We start from the raw sequence: 18594 nt of genomic DNA on the forward strand, positions 1-18594 counted from the left end.
GGGGTAGATATACCAAGTGTCAAGTCCTATTTGACTCAAGAGAGTCCACCTCATCATTTATGGCTTCTTGCCATAAGTTGGCATCTATAAAAAACAATGCAACTTTTAGATCTTTGGAATCTTCTTCTACATTGTAGGTCTAGAAGTCAACCCCGAAATCTTTGGCGGTTCTAGCTCTTTTGCTTCTTCTAGGTTCTAGGTTGGTTTCCTCTATAGAGGTAGGATTTTTAACTAGGGTTAGACTACTGGATCCCGAGCTCCCACTGTTTCTTGATTTAAAAGGAATTTATCCTCAATGAAGTCAGCATCATTTGACTCAATGATAACTTGGTTTACTAAATCATAGAACCTATAGGCTTTACTGTTTATGGCATAACCTATAATGACGCACTCATAGGCTCTATTGGCTAGCTTTCTTCTTTTAGAGTATGGAATTCTTACATAGCCTAGACAAACCCATGTTTTCTAAAATATGACAGGTTTGATTTTTTATTCTTCATGATTTCATAATGTGAAGTTGTGCTTTTAGAATTTGAGATTCTATTTAGGACATAACACATGTTAAGGATGATTTCACCCCTCCAATAAGATGCAACTCCTAAACTAAGTAAAATAGATTTTACTAGCTCAACTAAAGTTCTATTTTTCCTTTCGGCTTTTTAGTTCATTTCAAGAGAGTCGGGTGCAATCTTTTCATGTATTATTCCATGTGAATTAAAGAACTCATTAAAGCTGTCTGAGTAGTACTCAGTTCCCTTATCACTTCGAAGTCTTTTAACCTTTCTATTAAATTGATTCTCTAGTTCAGATACAAACAATTTGAAGGCATCAAACACATCACTTTTTCTTTTGGTAAATATACAAAAGTAAAGTCAGAGCAGTAATCAATAAAAGTAATAAAATATCTTTTACTGTTCCTAGTCAAGATGCCATCAAATTCACATAAATCTAGAGGTTAAAAAATCCTAAGTACAGATTTATGCAGAGTTTAAGTAATTTTAGCCTAACTACAATACTCACATTTATCAAAATCATTCATGGATAACTTAGGTATCATTTTCAGTCTAATCATGTTACTAATTAATTTATTATTAACATGACACAATCTAGCATGCCAAACATTCATAGAATACAATATATACACATAAGATTTCATTTTATTAAGGCCTAAATTTAATTTAAACATTCCCTCGATTGTATAACCCTTCCCTGCGAATACATTATTCTTAGTGAGGTTATATAAGTCTACCCCTATGGTTTAAGTAAATTCGGCCTTGTTGAGGAGATAGCCCGAGACTAAGTTCTTTCTTATCTTCGAAATGTGTAAGATGTCGTTCAACGTGAGGGTCTTCCTGGAAGTAAACTTTAGCTCCAACTCACTGGTTCCAACAACTTTCGTAGAGTGGTGATCCCCCAACAAAATATTCTTATCCTTAGTTTCAGTATATGTTTTAAAGAGACTAAGGTCGTGACAGACATGACGCGTAGCGCTAGTGTCTATCCACCACACCTCAGAACCACCGATCACATTTACTTCTGTGATAATGGCAACTAACAGTTCTCCTGTCAGATTTGCCTGACCAGTAGGACGAGGCCTGTTCCTACAATTCCTAGCCATGTGTTCAGGTTTTTTACAATGAAAGCAAAGGAACTGTACTGTTTCTTCTGAAGGGGGTTTCTGCTTTTTCTGTTAGTTCTGGTTGCTCGAACCACAGTTTTGACCTTTCCTTTTTGTCCCCTTTGATTTTCGATCAGGTTTTACCACGGCAGGGGCGGATCTCCCAGGTATAATGTACATCTCTTCCCTCTGGTCCTGCTTTTCCTCCTCAATCCTTTGTCGGGTGATAAGACTCTCCAAGGAAAACTCCTTGGTCTTATGCCTCAACATGTTTTTAAAATCCTTTCACAAAGGGAGCAGTTTATCAATAATAACAATTTGGAATTGTTTGTCTAGAGCGTACCTTCAGTTATTATCTCATGGGTTATCTTCTGCAGTTCATGGGACTAGGCCTCCACAGATATGTCATCCGTCATCTAGAACTTGAGATAACGGCTGATAGCAAATTTCTTTAACCCAGTCTTGGTGTCGTACTTCTTTTACAGGGCATCCTAGACCTCATTTGCTGTCTTCATTGTGCTATAATAGTCATACAGTTCATCAGTCAAATCATTTAAAATAAAGCTCTTACATAGAAAATCTTTCTTCTCCTAGTTAGCAACTTCTTTTATTTATTGTTCAGTTGGATCATCTAACGGGACGATTGGCTTATCCGTGGTATAAGCGTCGACAACTTTCTTGACGGTAAGAAAAAATAGCATCTTTTGCTTCCATCGTTTGAAGTTCACTCCTTCGAACCAGAATGAACGATTGAGGTCAGATGTCATAATGTCGTTGTTGCTAGTGAGGGCCATTACAAAATTTGCTGATGAACATGTCTTAAAACTTGTTGGATACGACAATACTTTGACGGTGAAACGGGATAGCAGCGAATGGTCAGGAACCGATGGTCGAGCAAAGAACAGAACCTGTAAAGCAGAAGCTCATTACAGGCTGAGTCGTGGATCTTGCTCTCTTTAAGACATTATGCGACTTTGGCCATGTGTGCAAGCAGATCAATGATACTGCCATGTCGTCCCCAATATAAAACAACCCAAAAGATAAAACTTGATTGGAAACACACTGTTACCTACCGAAACTCACACCTTTAAACTGGATTGCTTGAAAAATGAAAAGAACAGAAGAAAGGGAGTGATTGAGAGCGTTGGGAGAATGAAAATGGATCTGATATGAAACGCTTGAAGGGTTGCACCTTTTATAAGGCTTGAAACCCAACTGCAGAGAGGGAAGTATAGTCAGCCACTAAACGTGTGCATGGAACGATGCGGGCGACGTAGAATGATATGTGCGATGCGGCAACGTTTGAAGACCAACTCCATTTAAGGAGGAAAATTCTTGATAAATAATTAAAAAATATTATAAAATAATAATAAAAAAATACACACATACATGCCACGGACGGTGGTAACACGCATGTGGGATTTCCACCGTACCAACATTAGTCTATCTCTTCACTCCCTCTAAAACATAGGTACCCTTTAGGGCCTAAACCCAAAGTCCAACTTGGGAGTATAAAAAGGTGAATGCATTCCCTAACTTAACCAATGTGGGATTCTCAAAAGCCAACTTTCTTTTTATAAACTCAGTTTTCACCAACACTTACATATTGTTGTATAACATATATATTGTTGTTTGCACAGAAACAATGATATGCCACACCGATGAGGAAGGCAGAAATAGAGTTCGAGCATATCAACACATCATCCTTTGTGAGAGATAATTCAGGTTATTTTAGATCCATAATTGATAATTTGAATATAAACTAATGTTTAATTAAACTAACGATGTATAATTTCTTCAGAGCTTGGTTGTAGGACTAATAGGATGGAACGTGGATACTTTCGAAATGTTGATTTTGATAAATATGTCCAAGCATTTGGAAGAATTCCTATCGAAATCAACCATGTACGGGAGAAACCAATTTACAACAATGCAACAAGATTTAGCAACGTCATTAGTACCAACGTTTGAGAATCTTTTTCTATTCATTATGGAACATGGAGAGAGGTACCAATAGAAACTAGAGAGCTAGTTAAAAATCGATTAATAGTAAGATGGTTATATGATATTTTACAAATTATATATATGTGTTTGCAGAGATACTATTTTTTTTTAATTCAGAACCATTTTGTGTTTGACTTGTTCAACCAACTGGTCAATGATTTTATGATGAACAGATGAAAAATTCATTTAAAAATTATAGGGGTGAACTACATAAACACTATAAAAAATATGCAAGTCCTGAAGAGGCACAACCACACCCATATGATCGGCTTAAAGATGCCATCGAAGGTTGACACTTTTTATGCACCAAGTTTGAATCCACCAAATGGAAATTAAGAACTTGTGTATGTATGTGTGTGTTTTGTTTACTTACATTTCAATTACTCATTTCCTCTCAATTTCTCATTTTCTTAGAAAGTGGTAGACTAATCAAAGGAATCAGTCAGCTCTAAAGTTCCATCATACAACTGATTCCAAGACTTTCATATGCATACGAGAATCCATGGTAAAAAATAAAAGTATTTCTATATTTGATTTCTAAGAAAGTATTATTAATATCCTCTATGTGAACTGTTTTATAGAAAGGACCTGACGGTCAAACAATGGACCAAGTAGACTTATTTAAGCATACACACTCAAAGAGTGACAACTCTTTTGTTAATCAGGTCATTAATGATGCATATGTAAGTTTTTATTCCGAAATGTAACTTTATTTATATACAATTGTCATACAATATTAGTCCTAATTATTGATGTAGAGTCAAATGGTCGAGCTGAGAGGAGTCTCCACCCAGGAAGTGTCTGAACTAATATCGAAAGAAGAAATATGCGAGCAGGTGTTAGGCACATGAGTGGGCCTTGGTAGGACACCAAAGGTTAAAAAGACAAATAATAATAATGACAATAATAATAAAAAATCATTGTCTAGTTCATCCTCATTAAAAGTTATAAAGGAGCAACAATAAGAGATAGAATCCTTAAAGGCTAGATTGGCTAGATTAGACGAATTGGAAGGAAGAAGACAATCTGAGATGGATAATTGAAAGCTATGATCTTACAACTCAAGAGAGATAAATCGAACTAGGTATGAGCTCTTCACTTTCGTAGTAAATTAATTAGAAGTGGTTGTTATCCTGCAGTTATGGTAACAATATGAACGTACAGTTATGTAAAGTATAATTAGTGTTCTAAAGTTAAGTTTGAATTTGAGTTTCTGGTTAAAATAAGTGGGGTTTTCAGTTGAGTTATAAGTGCTATATTGAGATTGAGAATAATTTTGAGATGGGGTATATGCTAGGTTGGGTTTGTGCGGATTCAATAAATTTTATTTGAATTTGTTCATATTCTTATGTTGGGTTTAAAATTGGTAAATAGTGTGATTGTCTAATTATGTTGACATTATATCTCACCTTTGGTTTTAAAGTTGAATTTGAGTTTGTGGTTAAAATAAGTGGGGGGAGGGGGAGGGGGAGGGGGGGGGAGGGAATGAGGGATTCAATAAACTTCATTTGAATTTGTTCATATTCTTATGTTGGATTTAAAATTGGTAAAGGGGGTGATTGTTTAATTATGTTGACAATGTTATTTGTATATTGACTTTGAGTTTTAAATGTGTAAATACGGGTTGGTTTGAACATTGAGTTACTTGTATATTGAGATTGAGAATACTTTTGAGATGGGAATATGCTACATTGAGTTTGTGGTTAAAATATAAGTGGTGGGGTGGTTGAATTTGTTTATATTCTTATGTAGGGTTTAAAATTGGTAAAAGGGGTGATTGTCTAATTATGTTGACATTATATCTCACCTTTGGTTTTAAAGTTGAATTTGAATTTGTGGTTAAAATAAATGGGGGAGGGGGGAATTCAATTGAATTTATTCACATTCTTATGGTAAAGGGGGTGATTGTCTAATTATGTTGACATTGTTATTTGTATATTGACTTTGAGTTTAAAATGTGTAAATACGGGTTGATTTGAACATTGAGTTACTTGTATATTGAGATTGAGAATACTTTTAAGATGGGGATATGCTACATTGAGTTTGTTGTTAAAATATAAGTTTGGGGGGGGGGGGGGGGGGGGGGGGGGGGGGGGGTGGGAGTGAATAAACTTCATTTGAATAGGGAAGGGGGGATTCAATAAATTTTCATTTGAATTTTTTCATATTCTTATGTTGGGTTTAAAATTGGTAAAGGGGGTGATTGTCTAATTATGTTGACATTATATTTCACCTTTGATTTTAAAGTTGAATTTGAGTTTGTGGTTAAAATAAGTGGAGGAGGGGGAGGGGAAGAAAGAGAGATTCAATAAACTTCATTTGAATTTGTTCATATTCTTATGTTGGGTTTAAAATTGGTAAAGGTGGTGATTGTCTAATTATGTTGACATTGTTGTTTGTTAATATTGACTTTGAGTTTAAAATGTGTAAATACGGATTGGTTTGAAGTTAAAATGGGTTTTATTTGTTAATGTTCTTATATTGGTTTTAAAGTTGGTATAGGGGTAAATGTATAATTATGATTAATTTTAAGTTGGGTTTTAAGATCTATATTGAGTTTGGTTTGAAGTTAAAAGAGGAGTTGGTTTGTTTCAATTCATTAATATTCTTAGTTGAGTTTTAAATTCTATATTCATTTTGAGATTGGTATATGATATATTGAGCATTAAACTTATTTAAATTTGTATTTTTTAGGTACCTCGAGATTTATGTTGAAGATTCATCTCCTGACAAGCGTAGTTAGGTTGTATAATTATATTTTATAGGTAGTTTTGTTGGGACTGGTGTCCTAATTCTGCTAGATTCTCGTTGTTTTGTAAAGATACACATTGTTTAATGAATAAAATAAGTGTTTTTAATTCTGGCATTTACTCATATCCTAAACAAAGCTCCTTGGTTATCTTATGTGAACTTAAACATGTATATGTGATATACAAATGGATCATGCCTTAAGTGATAACCTAAATAGGTCTGTAGTATAAAGATTAAGGTGGGATACCTGATCCTGGTGACACCACAGATATGGCCCGCTTTGTAGAGATTTGCAAGTTTTATAAACTACTATAGATGGTACATCTTGACCATTCATGTGGAGATGTGCGAGTAGGGGTGTCCTATCCAAAGAGATTGTATAAGTCCTGGACCGTGAGATGATTAGACTCTGTATATAACGTCGCTTATACTAGAGACTTACATCTCACCTAAACGACCATAGGTGACATGACCTCAATCTTGAGTGTTTTGGGAACTCCTTGAGGGCGGTCCTTTGATTAGTATGGGTGAGAGTGGCTAGATTGCCAACTCAACATGTCTACCTTTTTGGGGACTTGTCTGATCTAGGAGCTGGGAACTCAATCCACAATATAGAGTTCACTTCTTTCCCGAAGCAGAATAAGTAGAGAGATTGCTCCCTTAAGGGTTGATTCCAGGGCTTAAACATAGTGGCCATAACTTTTCTTTGGAAGAAAGACTCAGTCATAGTAGAACTATGACTTATGTTCATTAAATGGTGCAATGGTACTTAAGGAGACAGATGTAACTATATGGGCATAATGATTATTGGCCCAGTTGTACTTACGAGCGATTTGTGAAGGGTTGTCACACTTCTGATTGGGATGGACACATAATATATCTGTGGTAAGGAGAGTTCAGTTGTCAGTCTTTAGTGGAGTGCCTGACAGTTAACGAATGGTGGATCCTATGACTAAAGAGTTTAGTCAGTTATTCACATACCGTTGGATCTTCGAGCTACAGGTCCATAAGGTCCCTTGGTAGCTCAATGGATTCAGTTGAGGATCAGTTCTTGGTGTTGATTTGAAATGTTCAAATTGACAAGAGGTATTTTGATTATATATGATATAATCGGTATGATGTATGAGATATAACTAGTGGAGGATTGATGTAAATGAGATTTACATTAAGTACCATGGAATAGAAAAAGAACTATGGTTTATATGTTTCATGAGATGAAATATTAAAACTATAGGTTATAAATATAATATGATAAGTTGGTTACCATTTATATTTATAATAATATTAATTATTGGATAATTAATTCTTTTTCTTTAATAACCAATTGAGTGGGTGGTTATTGGTAATTCATGGTAACCGTGAGATAAAAAGAAAATGGTTTTCCTAATTTTAGCAAGCTTTTCATAATTTTTTTTTTGAGATTTCTCTCGGCAAAAAAGGATCTCACAGAGTTGTCAAGTAAGTACAGATTTACTAAACGACAGCTTGGGCGAGCTAAACAATCGTGCAGTGGCGAGCTAAACGATCATATAGTATTTACCAAACGATCGCATAGCTTTTGCTAGACGATCGCTTGCCTAAAGTAAATGATCGTGTAGTGTCTGTAGGCGACAAACAGAGATAGACGATTGCATAGCTTTTGCTAGACGATCGCATAACTTTAGCTAAACAATTGGGCATCGACCTATATGATAGGTCTCTGCCATCTCCCATTTACCCAATCGTGTACACAATTAGTGTTCCTTCTTCGTCTGCCTCATTCCAAGTCCGAACAGAGCCTACCCTGTGGATTCTCACACCGAGAATACCAAGGTAGCCTTGTTGGTGGTGTCATACTAAACTCGACACTGTCGAGGTGCTTTGGAGGCCGTTTATGCTGTTGCTGAGGAGTTCGTGGCCGAGGCGATCGTTGAGGACGAGCGCAAAGTTTTCATGCTGTGTTGCGGTCATATAGATCGAGCGTTCGAGGTGGTTGTTGTTCGAGTGATCGTGCGCAAAGGAGCATGAAAATGCATCTTCAAATGTTCATAGAGCTTTCCCTTTGTGCATTTGTAGTTATTCATGCTGTAATTTTTATATTAATTGTATAACCGCTTGTTTTTGTTCGACTGTAAATGTAATGTTCATTCATGATTGTGATTTGGAATAAACTTTTTTTTACTACTCATGGAAATCTCGGATTCGATTTCCTTCAAGTTTGTTATCGCATAATGTTATTTTGGAGTTAAGGACTTGTGGATGTTATTTATTTCAGATGAATAGTATTAATAAGTTGTTTACTTGACAAACTCTTAAGATTCAAACATGTTTTCTATATATTACTTAGTATTGTAGACATCTACTTGGTTTTGGCAATTTTTGTTTTAGTTTATTTGATATTTGTAATATTCAAACAGGTATGACAATTGAAAAAAGAAAACAAAAATAGATATAAAATATAGAAAATGAAGAAATTTTTTTAATGCATTTTTTAGCTTTTTTCGACACTAAGTAACCAACCCCCGACGGTCCAGGGGATTGGGAAAAGTATAATTAAATGCTTAAATAGTTCCAATATAACTTTTACCCATGGAAGCATCGTCGGGATAGCCATTATATCCATATGGCAAAAACAAGTCGTCGAGATAAGCTACTGATAACGGGCAGAAATGCACATTATTACAGTGCTAAGTAATAAAACAATGCAGGTTTGCATTGATAAAAATATACACGATTGCGTCCAAAAGCATTAAGTTCACAATATTGAGGTCGCATGTGTCTATCGCATTAAAACAGTTAACTTATGTATTTTTGTGTAGAATATGCGTTGACGCAAAGCGGAAAATGCGATCCAAAGAAATCAACAGCCGAGCGCATCAAAAGATTGTGTTAATGCAAGGTTATGCGGTCATTTGCGCTCGCAAATATCTGCTTAAGAAGGTTGGCACATAGAGCCGCCACAACTTGGTAGGCGCATCTGGGTAAAAATCATAATAAATCACGATGGGACAGAAAGCTGATGACGGTTGATTCCGAATTAAGTTAACGATCTACGTAGTAAGTACACTCAACTTTTCGGTGACAAATATTCGGCGCATTAGACAGAGAATTAATACCATCCCATCACTGCAATCATAAGATAGAAGAAGCCTTTCATCCCGAAGCTCTATAAATACCAGAGGCAACCTTTAGTGAAGGAGTTTGCTTAGTTAGATGATTTTTCCCTTTAGATAGAAGTAGCCTTGTTCTTAGTTTTTCTTTTATTTAGAAGGCGGAAGCGAGGGAAGTGAGATTGTACCGAGAGATCATTCCGGAGAACTTGGAAGAGTGCCGGAAGCGCCAAGATCAGAGAGAGGGCCAACTTCTACAGAAGCAGGAACATCTTTTGAGCATAATAGAGTTAACAGTTTAAAAGCCTTGGGAAGCAAGGAATTGCTACCGGGTTCTCCATCCTTATCTTTCATTGTCATTTTGTACTCTGAACTTATCTATAGAAATGGAATTTACTTCTTTATATCTATTCACTCTTTGTTTATTACGCATGAGTAGCTAAATTTGTCGAATGGGTTGAGAAGCACTTAGCTAGCATAACTGGGGATCTTCATTTTATGCGATTATCTTGTATTATGTGTGCGTCATTTGTCCATTAGAGATACTCGAGATGGTAGTCTAAGGATAGAATCTAGGCTTGAAAAAGTCAGGTTAGAATCTAGGCTCGGGAAAGTTAGATTAGAAACGCATAATCAAGAGATAGGAGCTTGAGAATAAGCATTATTTATTATTAACGCATCGCATGCATCCTAGAGATAGGTTATGATTGTATGCGGTCACCTTGTCTTTGTGTGCATCTTGCATCATTGTATAGGCAAGAAGTAGAGACTTAAGAATAAGCTCTATGGACATTATCGCATTCATCGCATGCGTCTTAGAATTAGGAGTTACCGTATTTGCATTGGAAAATGATTTGCTGTCGCATGAGTGTAGCATGATCACATAGTTTGAACGCATTCTTGGGAAACGCTAGCTAAAGACCTTTTCAACCCGTTCCTCCGCATACTTAGTGTATTTGTCGCATAATCAGTCTTTTCTCAAATCCGCCACATACTTTTTATACTGTAAACAACAAACCAACAACTCTTTAATTTATTGGTTATCGCAAAGTCATCTTAAAAATTATTACCGCATATTGTGTTCCTTAGTCCCAGAGTTCGACTCTAGACTTATCAGGAAACTCAGTAGGATTTATACTTAGATTTTGCTGAGAAAACTTGTTGCACAACATATTTTCCATCACCACAATCTCCTTTTATTATTTCACCGCAAATTCCTTTCATTATATCACCGCATAAAATAACGCATCAGCTACCTTATCCCGACGGTCGTAATTCATAAGGATCGTCGAGAGATAAAACTTATCCCGAAGGCACGAAAACACCGTCGGCCTAAACTAATATCTCCCAACTGTGACAATAATTTGTCAACATCGGGAAAATCCCGTCGGTAATTTATCCCGACGGTTGTCTTAGGGTCGACAAAAACCTCCATCCTCTGTTCGTTGAGATAATCTTTTTTTTTCTACGACACAACTTTTATAGATTGGGAAAGGTTCCACCGACGAAGGTGTCTCGACGATTTGGTCGACAATTGAAGCACCATTGGGAAAGATTTGGCCGACGGTGTTTTGAACTTTTGCCGATGATTTCAATCGTCGGGAAGGCCCAAATTATTGTAGTGTATATAGAACAATGAATTTATCCATTTAAATACTTAAAAAAATTTGTTTGATGTATTGCACTCTAAAAGTATTATTTTTTTGTTATATATGTGTCTATTCAGTATACTTAACTATTGTTCGATAATAATTGTGTATAATCGTTGTTTTGATAATTTTAGAGATGTTCACGGGTGGGACAGAGCCGGGGATGCCTTCCATTTCATTCTCCATCCCTATGAAATTCCCCACAGGGATCGGGGCAGGGATTCCCTGTGGGGAATTTTTCCCTTTTACCTTTTTTTTTTTTTTAAAAAAAAAAACTAATTAATTTAAATCACTAATGTGAGTAAGTTTTAATTAAATAATTAACTTTATCACTAAATTTTTTACTATGGTTAGTTTTACATGACAATTTGAATTTAAAGGTAAATTACTCAAATTTTGGCCTAAAAAAACTAATTAATTTTTTTAGTAGAAAAAAATAAATATAAATCAAATTATTCACATATATAATCTAAATGTAAATATTTAATTTAAACATATTCCTTATCTTTCCTAATAATTAATCAAACTTGAAATTTAAATGTAATATTTATATAATAATAATAATAACATAACATTAGATAACTGTACTAAATAGATATATAGAAGCTAATCAAGGCGGGGGCGGGGACAGGGAGCAGAGCGTGGGAGGAGATGGGGACAGGGAATGGAGACGGTGATGGACAATGCATTCCCCGTCCTCGTCCCTGTTTAGCGCACGAGGAATTTTTTTCCCCACTCCCTTCCTCATTCCCCCCTTAATCGGGAAATCCCTATCCCAAACCCCGCAGGGGCCCTGTTAGGGAGGCAAATAATGACAGAAAAGGAAAAGGAAAAGTGGAAGAATAATTAAAACGTGAGTCATCAAAATTTGTTGTAAATTAGTTAGAATTATTCCAGCTCCACCAACCAAAGCAAGCCATATGTACGTATTTCTTTATTCCCTTTTGTATTATTGTGTATCCACATTGAAGGACAATGTGTATATAAGTGTAAAGGTTGTATATACCAAAAACATATTGGAATGCAAGAAAAAAGAGCTAAAAAGGAATTCCTCCAAAAACAAATATCTTCATTCTTCAACTTGGTATCAGAGCCACCATGGCCAACGCCATACTTGCCGGAAGCTCCTTCTCCATCGAACCTATAAAATTCAACACTCCATCGCTGAATCAACTGCTCAACCAGCTCACCACCACAAAGCTAGAACACGACAACTTCATGTTGTGGAAGACACTCGCGCTGCCCATCCTGCGAAGCTACAAACTCGAAGGACATATTTCAGGGTAGATCCCCTATTCTCCGATGTTCGTCCAGACAACTTCCAAAGCAACCTCTAGCTCCCAAGTGATCAGTGATGATAGAGTAAGCTCATCAGTAGAGCGGTGCCTGAATCCTCAATATGAAGCATGGCTGGCCGTCAATCAACTTTTGCTAGGATGGCTGTACAACTCGATGGCTCTAGACGTTGCCGTCCAACTCATGGGTACGATAATGCAAAGAAGACTACCTACGACAAGTATTCCAGTTGACAAGAAAAGGAAGTCAGAAGATGAATGAGTATCTGAAGTTAATGAAACTACACTCCGACAACCTTGCTCAAACGGGAAGCCTTGTTTCAACCAGAGCACTGATCTCGCAAGTTCTTCTTGGCCTTGATGAAGAGTAAATCCAGTAGTTGTGGGAATACAAGGCAAACCAGGTATTTTTTTGGTTAGATTTGCAATCCGAACTTCTTTCATATGAAAAACGCTTAGAACATCAAAACTTTGTCGAAATGCATAGCTCCTTTGCATAGAATCCTTCTGTCAATATAGCTTTCAACAGGCACACAAATGGAGGAAAGTCACAATTTAATCTCCCGTTCAATGGGAATCGGGAATAGGGAAACAACTCTAAAGGGAACAATCCAAACCACAATCCATTCAATGAACAAAATAGAGGTCGCAGACGTGGAAGAGGACGAAACAGTAACTCGAATCGACCAACCTGTAAAGTTTGTGGGAAATACGATCACTCAGCCTTGGTATGCTAACATCGATTTGATAAAGAATATTCTCAGAACACTAGACAAGGAAGAGGCAATTATGGGTTGATTGGCCTTAACAACAATGCCACAGTCGTATTCACGGCCTCAGACCTCCAACCCCTTCATGGCCACACTGGAAACAATAACTTATCCTAGCTGGTATATCGATAGTGGAGCTACAAATCATGTTACACCCGACTATAACAACATCAACAATTCGACCGAGTATAGAGGTAATGAATTGGTCATTGTAGATAATGGTGAAAAATTGCATATTTCTCACACTGGTAAATCTTACTTGTCTGATGGACGAAATGAGTTTATACTAGATGATGTCCTATGTATGCCTAACATTGTAAAGAATTTGATTAGTATATCCAAGCTAGCTCATGACATGCTGTGGTTGTTGAATTTCACACTGATTGTTGTGTCATCAAGAATAAGGCTACGGGCAAAACACTGCTAAAAGAGGAGCTTGACAAAGGATTGTACCGACTACAAGAAGCTGAAGTACTGGAAGACAATGAAAAGAGAGGAGGACCTGCTCAGTACAAAAATAATCACCTGACTACACTTGTTCTATAAGGAATTAGGATAAATGTGGTTGAGTCAAGAGCTACCTGGTACAGAAGATTAGGACATCCGTCGACTAAAACATTAGACTATATTATTAGAGAATGTAATTTACCTTTCAAATCTAATGAAGGAAATGAATTTTGTGACTCATGTCAATTAGGAAAAGCAAGTGCTCTACCGTTTCCAAATTCTAAATCTCGAGCATCAAACAAGTTTGAACTAATACATACTGATGTATGGGGACTAGCCCTAATCGACTTTACCGACGGGTATCAGTACTATATACTATTCTTAGATGACCACAGTAGATATGTATGGATATATCCCATGAGACAAAAGAGTGATATACTGCCTGCATTCAATCACTTTACACAACTCTTCAATACTCAATTCAAGTCAGGGATTAAAATGCTCCAGTCGGACAATGGCAAAGAGTATGATAGAATTCATCACGAATTCATCACCCTTGTGAATCAAAAGGCATCTTAATCAGAAAATCGTGCCCATACACCTATGCACAAAATGGCCGAGCTGAGCACAAACATCGACATATAGTCGAAAATGGACTCACGCTGCTTGCACAAGCGTCTATACCTCTGTCCTTTTGATGGGAGGCATTCTCCACAGTAGCTTATCTCATCAATGGAATGCCTACAACCATGCTATAAGGTAAATCACCCGTCAATGTAATGGCCATAACACAGTCAGAAATTTCAACCATACTCAGAGCAATGCATGTACATTGGTCCCAGCTCACACCACAAGGGATACAAATGCCTAAGTCGATCAGGCCGAGTATATACTAGTAGGCATGTGAAGTTCAATGAGAACGACTTCCCGTTTGCATCCCCATCGTTTACCATTATTGCCCAGGCGACAAACACAACGATCACTAAGCTCTTATCACTTAGCAAGATCGCCCAAATGACAGTCCCAATGATCGCTCAGATGACAGGCCCAATGATCGCTGAGCTCCCATCACTTAGCAAGATCGCCCAGATGACAAACTCAACGATTGTTGAGCCCTCATCGCTTAGAAAAATCGTCCAGACGACGGACACAACGATCGCTAAGCTCCCATCATTTAGAACGATCGCCCAGACGATGGACACAACAATTACTAAGTCTCCATCGCTTAGCACGATCGCCCAGGCGACAGACACAACGATCGTTGAGCTTCCATCACTTAGCAAAATCGATGAAACTCCATCGTTTAGAACGATCGCCCAAACGAAGGACCCCACAATCGCTGAGACTCAATCGTTTAGCAAGATCGCCTCGACAATAACCCCCACGATAGCTGAGTCATTAGTCCCAAGCCTCCAAACAGTACTGACTGTCGTAGAGTTTGTTCAATTTACTGACTGCCGTAGAGTTTGTTTATTTAACCGTCCCATGGAAAAATTGGATATCTCTAGATAATTCTATTAGATTTTGTTCAGTTTATTGACTGCAGTAAAGTTAGTTTATTTAACCATAGTTAATTCCTTTGTGCTTGTCGTGATTGACTAGTAATAAAATGAGTGTAAATAATCTTTTTCTTGAGATTCCTTAGGTATACATGTCTAACAAAAATTAGACTTAATTTGATTTTGCACAATTAGTAAGTAACCGATACATATAAATCCAACAAATATTGAAATGTATAAGTCTCCAACATGTATCCAACACATGTCGAACACAAATATACACAAGTTAAATTAAAGACATCGTTAGCTAAACTAAAACATTCATGTTTCTTAAATTCTAAAAATATTTAGATGTATGTAAGTTATAGAAGATGTCCCCTCTCTGAATATCATATGTCATCCTCCTATCCGTTCAACATTTTTTTACGAACAATTTCAGGCTATATGATTTTATATACGCAAACCCATAAAGAAAATGTAAGAATGTTAATATCTCTTTTTATTTGTTTACTTATTTATTATTATTATATATATATATCAAATGAAATTTTTTGTGAGTGTTTATCTCGATGTTCCCACTTTAAACTGTCTATTACGTGATCTTGTTTGATATTATTACTTTCAAATTTGGTTGGGTATTTCAATAGTAGTTTTAGGCCTACGTATTAAAAAAAGCAAAAGAAAAAGGGTTTAGGCCTACACATTATATTATATTAGAAAGGGTACATTATTAATACTGTTGTTACAATTGTACGGCACTTGAATTATTTTTATTCTAAGTATTATATTATATATTTTATCAAATAACAAGAACCAAAATTGGTTGATTTCTTGCCACAATCTCATATCTTTCCGATCTTCCTTTTCTTGAAATTTGGTGGGGATTTATGTCACAGAACATGGAATGCAATATATACATTATATTATAATGATAATTAATTTAGTTTTATATACACAGAAAAAATTAAAGTGATGTTGATCAGGTTAGTTAAAGTATAACTTTAGTGCTAATTAATATGAGTTAACAATAATATTGCATGGAACAAAATAGAGGAATGTAGTTATAAGATGCCTACACAAAAAGGAGCTACTATTCAAATTGTATAGTGTTTAATTTCCAAGACATTTTGCATACTATTTATTTTTACTTCAAACTTTCACATGTTTAAGAATTTTTTTTTTAACAACTTTGCACAACTTCTTTTAATAGGCGTACATGAGTACATAATTATTATAAAAATACAGATAGGTGTGTTTACGTGTAATGGAATACATGTATCTTTTTTTTATTTATTATTATTATGATGATCATATTATATTAAGTTCGTTAATTCAGTTTGATATTTAGTATAGTTAGATATAACATATGCACCCGACCCATAGATAGTTGTCCACTTATCACATATGGTGGTTGATTTGAGTTGGTAAAGTATTATGTTCCAATCACTTATGAATAATGCAGTCATATAAAAATAGTCTATACAACTCATGACAAAGATACTTGTAGAAATTGAAGAGATTTTAATGTACATAACACGTGGAATTGAAACAGAGATATCGTAAGAATAATGTATTGTAAACATTCATTCATGATATTGAAAAGATTAATATTATGTTAAAAGGAGGTGTTTGTATCTTTTAGTTTCTTTTACCTCAAATATATATATATATATAGGATAATATTTGAGTCCAACCTAGATTATATTCATTTTCATGCATTTTCTTTAATTATAAAGAGGAAAAAATATTTAAAAATATCTTTTATAAACAAAAAAAATTACCATATGACATTTTGTAGTTATATACTTAAGGAGACTACACGAAAATGAGTGCAACTCAAGATGCACCTAAATATTTTTCTATATATAAAGATGTGTAATTAAGTTTGTGCTATATACCTTGTTTGACAAGTGTCACGAGTTGTATTATTCTTTTAGATTTGGTGCTCCCTAGGGTTTGGATATCAAGTTTCTATTTGATCAATCAGTTTTAAAATGTTACATGTTTAATCTCTAAATTTTGAGTTTAGTTTCAATTTAGTCCCTAAGTTTTAAAATGCTACAATTTCATCCTTGACCTTTGAGTTTTGCTCTAATTTGGTTCCTATGTTTCAAGATTCACACTTTAAACCTCGATTTTTCACTAAATACCCACTTTCCTTCTTAATCATTAATTTATGTTAATAAACTAAAAATCGTTAAAAGAATTATAATTAATTAAGTTTCACTATTTTTATCACTTTTAAAATTAAATTTAAAATTTCATTCTATAATTATTTTTTATTAATTAATATAAATTGACATTAATGATTGAAAGTAAGTATTTAATAAAAAATTGAGATTAAAAATGTAAAATATTGAAATCCAAGGACCATATTGAAACAAACTCAAATCTTAAAGGTAAAATTATAAAATTATAAAATTTAGAAGCTAAACTAAAACAAAATTCAAAACTCAAAATCTAAATTTATAATATTTTAAAACATAGAACCAAATAAAAATTAAAGTCAAAATTTAAAGACAAAACATGTATTATTCCAAAAAAAAAAAAAAAATCCCTAACATAACTCAAAGCTTTCATTTTCAGGAAAATGGTAGAAAATAAAATAATAATAATAATAAATAAATAAATAAATAAATAAAAAGGTAAAAATGAAAGAAGGAAAGGGGTTTGAAAAGGGTGTGTTTTTGGAATTGTTAAAATGTTGGGGTGTAGAAAATGAAAGAAAATTTATAAGTGCGCTAACTTTTTGGAGTGCTTTCGCAAATATTTTCACTAAATACCACCACATTAATTACAACCCATGACACTGACAGAAACCTAGCTGCCAACTAAATTTTCTCTCTCTCTCTTCTAATCATCAAATACCAAATTTGTTTTTTTTTCTTTTTTCTTTTTAACCAAAAAAAAAACCCAATTTATTTGTTGTTTGTTTGTCGTTTAGAGAGTCCATGTAAATTATTATTTGTTCATTCTTATTGTTAGTGCTATATCACATCATAAAAATATTAGTTTTACTATTTCTATACACCTGACATCATTTCTTAGTATAAAACCGGTGTTACTTAATAATTTTCGAATGTCAAGTAGTGATAATCTTGATGTTTTTAAAAACACCAAGTGATGCAATATAAAAAACAAAACAACTTGATCATAGACAAACGTTAAGTTATATATTTTTTATATATGTTTTGTATCAAGAATATTAACAAATTTGACATTAAGTATCATATTGTTAATTTTTGACAATTTTTATTTGTCAAATGTATTATAATCAAGAAGTTGAATGATTAATAATTTATTATTTTTTTTTACACTATCAATATCATGTAAGTCTTCTTTTTATATTAAATATCTTAAACTATATTTTTATCACTCGGTGCATTGATAATTTATTTCAACAATTTGATGCCTGGAAAACAATTTTATCAACTAAATAAATATTACATATTTAAGATCTATTAATTCAATA

At 34.6% G+C, this 18594-nt stretch overlaps 1 pseudogene; it reads left to right on the top strand.

Moving 5' to 3' along the window:
- The window catches only part of LOC150035884 (uncharacterized), a 70703-nt pseudogene extending 68125 nt beyond the window's left edge, over positions 1-2578 (top strand).
- The last annotated feature ends 16016 nt before the right edge of the window (positions 2579-18594 follow it).

This window comes from Benincasa hispida, chromosome 5, assembly GCF_027475165.1.
Source record: "Benincasa hispida cultivar pf3 chromosome 5, pf3_genome.v1.1, whole genome shotgun sequence".
Lineage (NCBI taxonomy): Eukaryota > Viridiplantae > Streptophyta > Magnoliopsida > Cucurbitales > Cucurbitaceae > Benincasa > Benincasa hispida.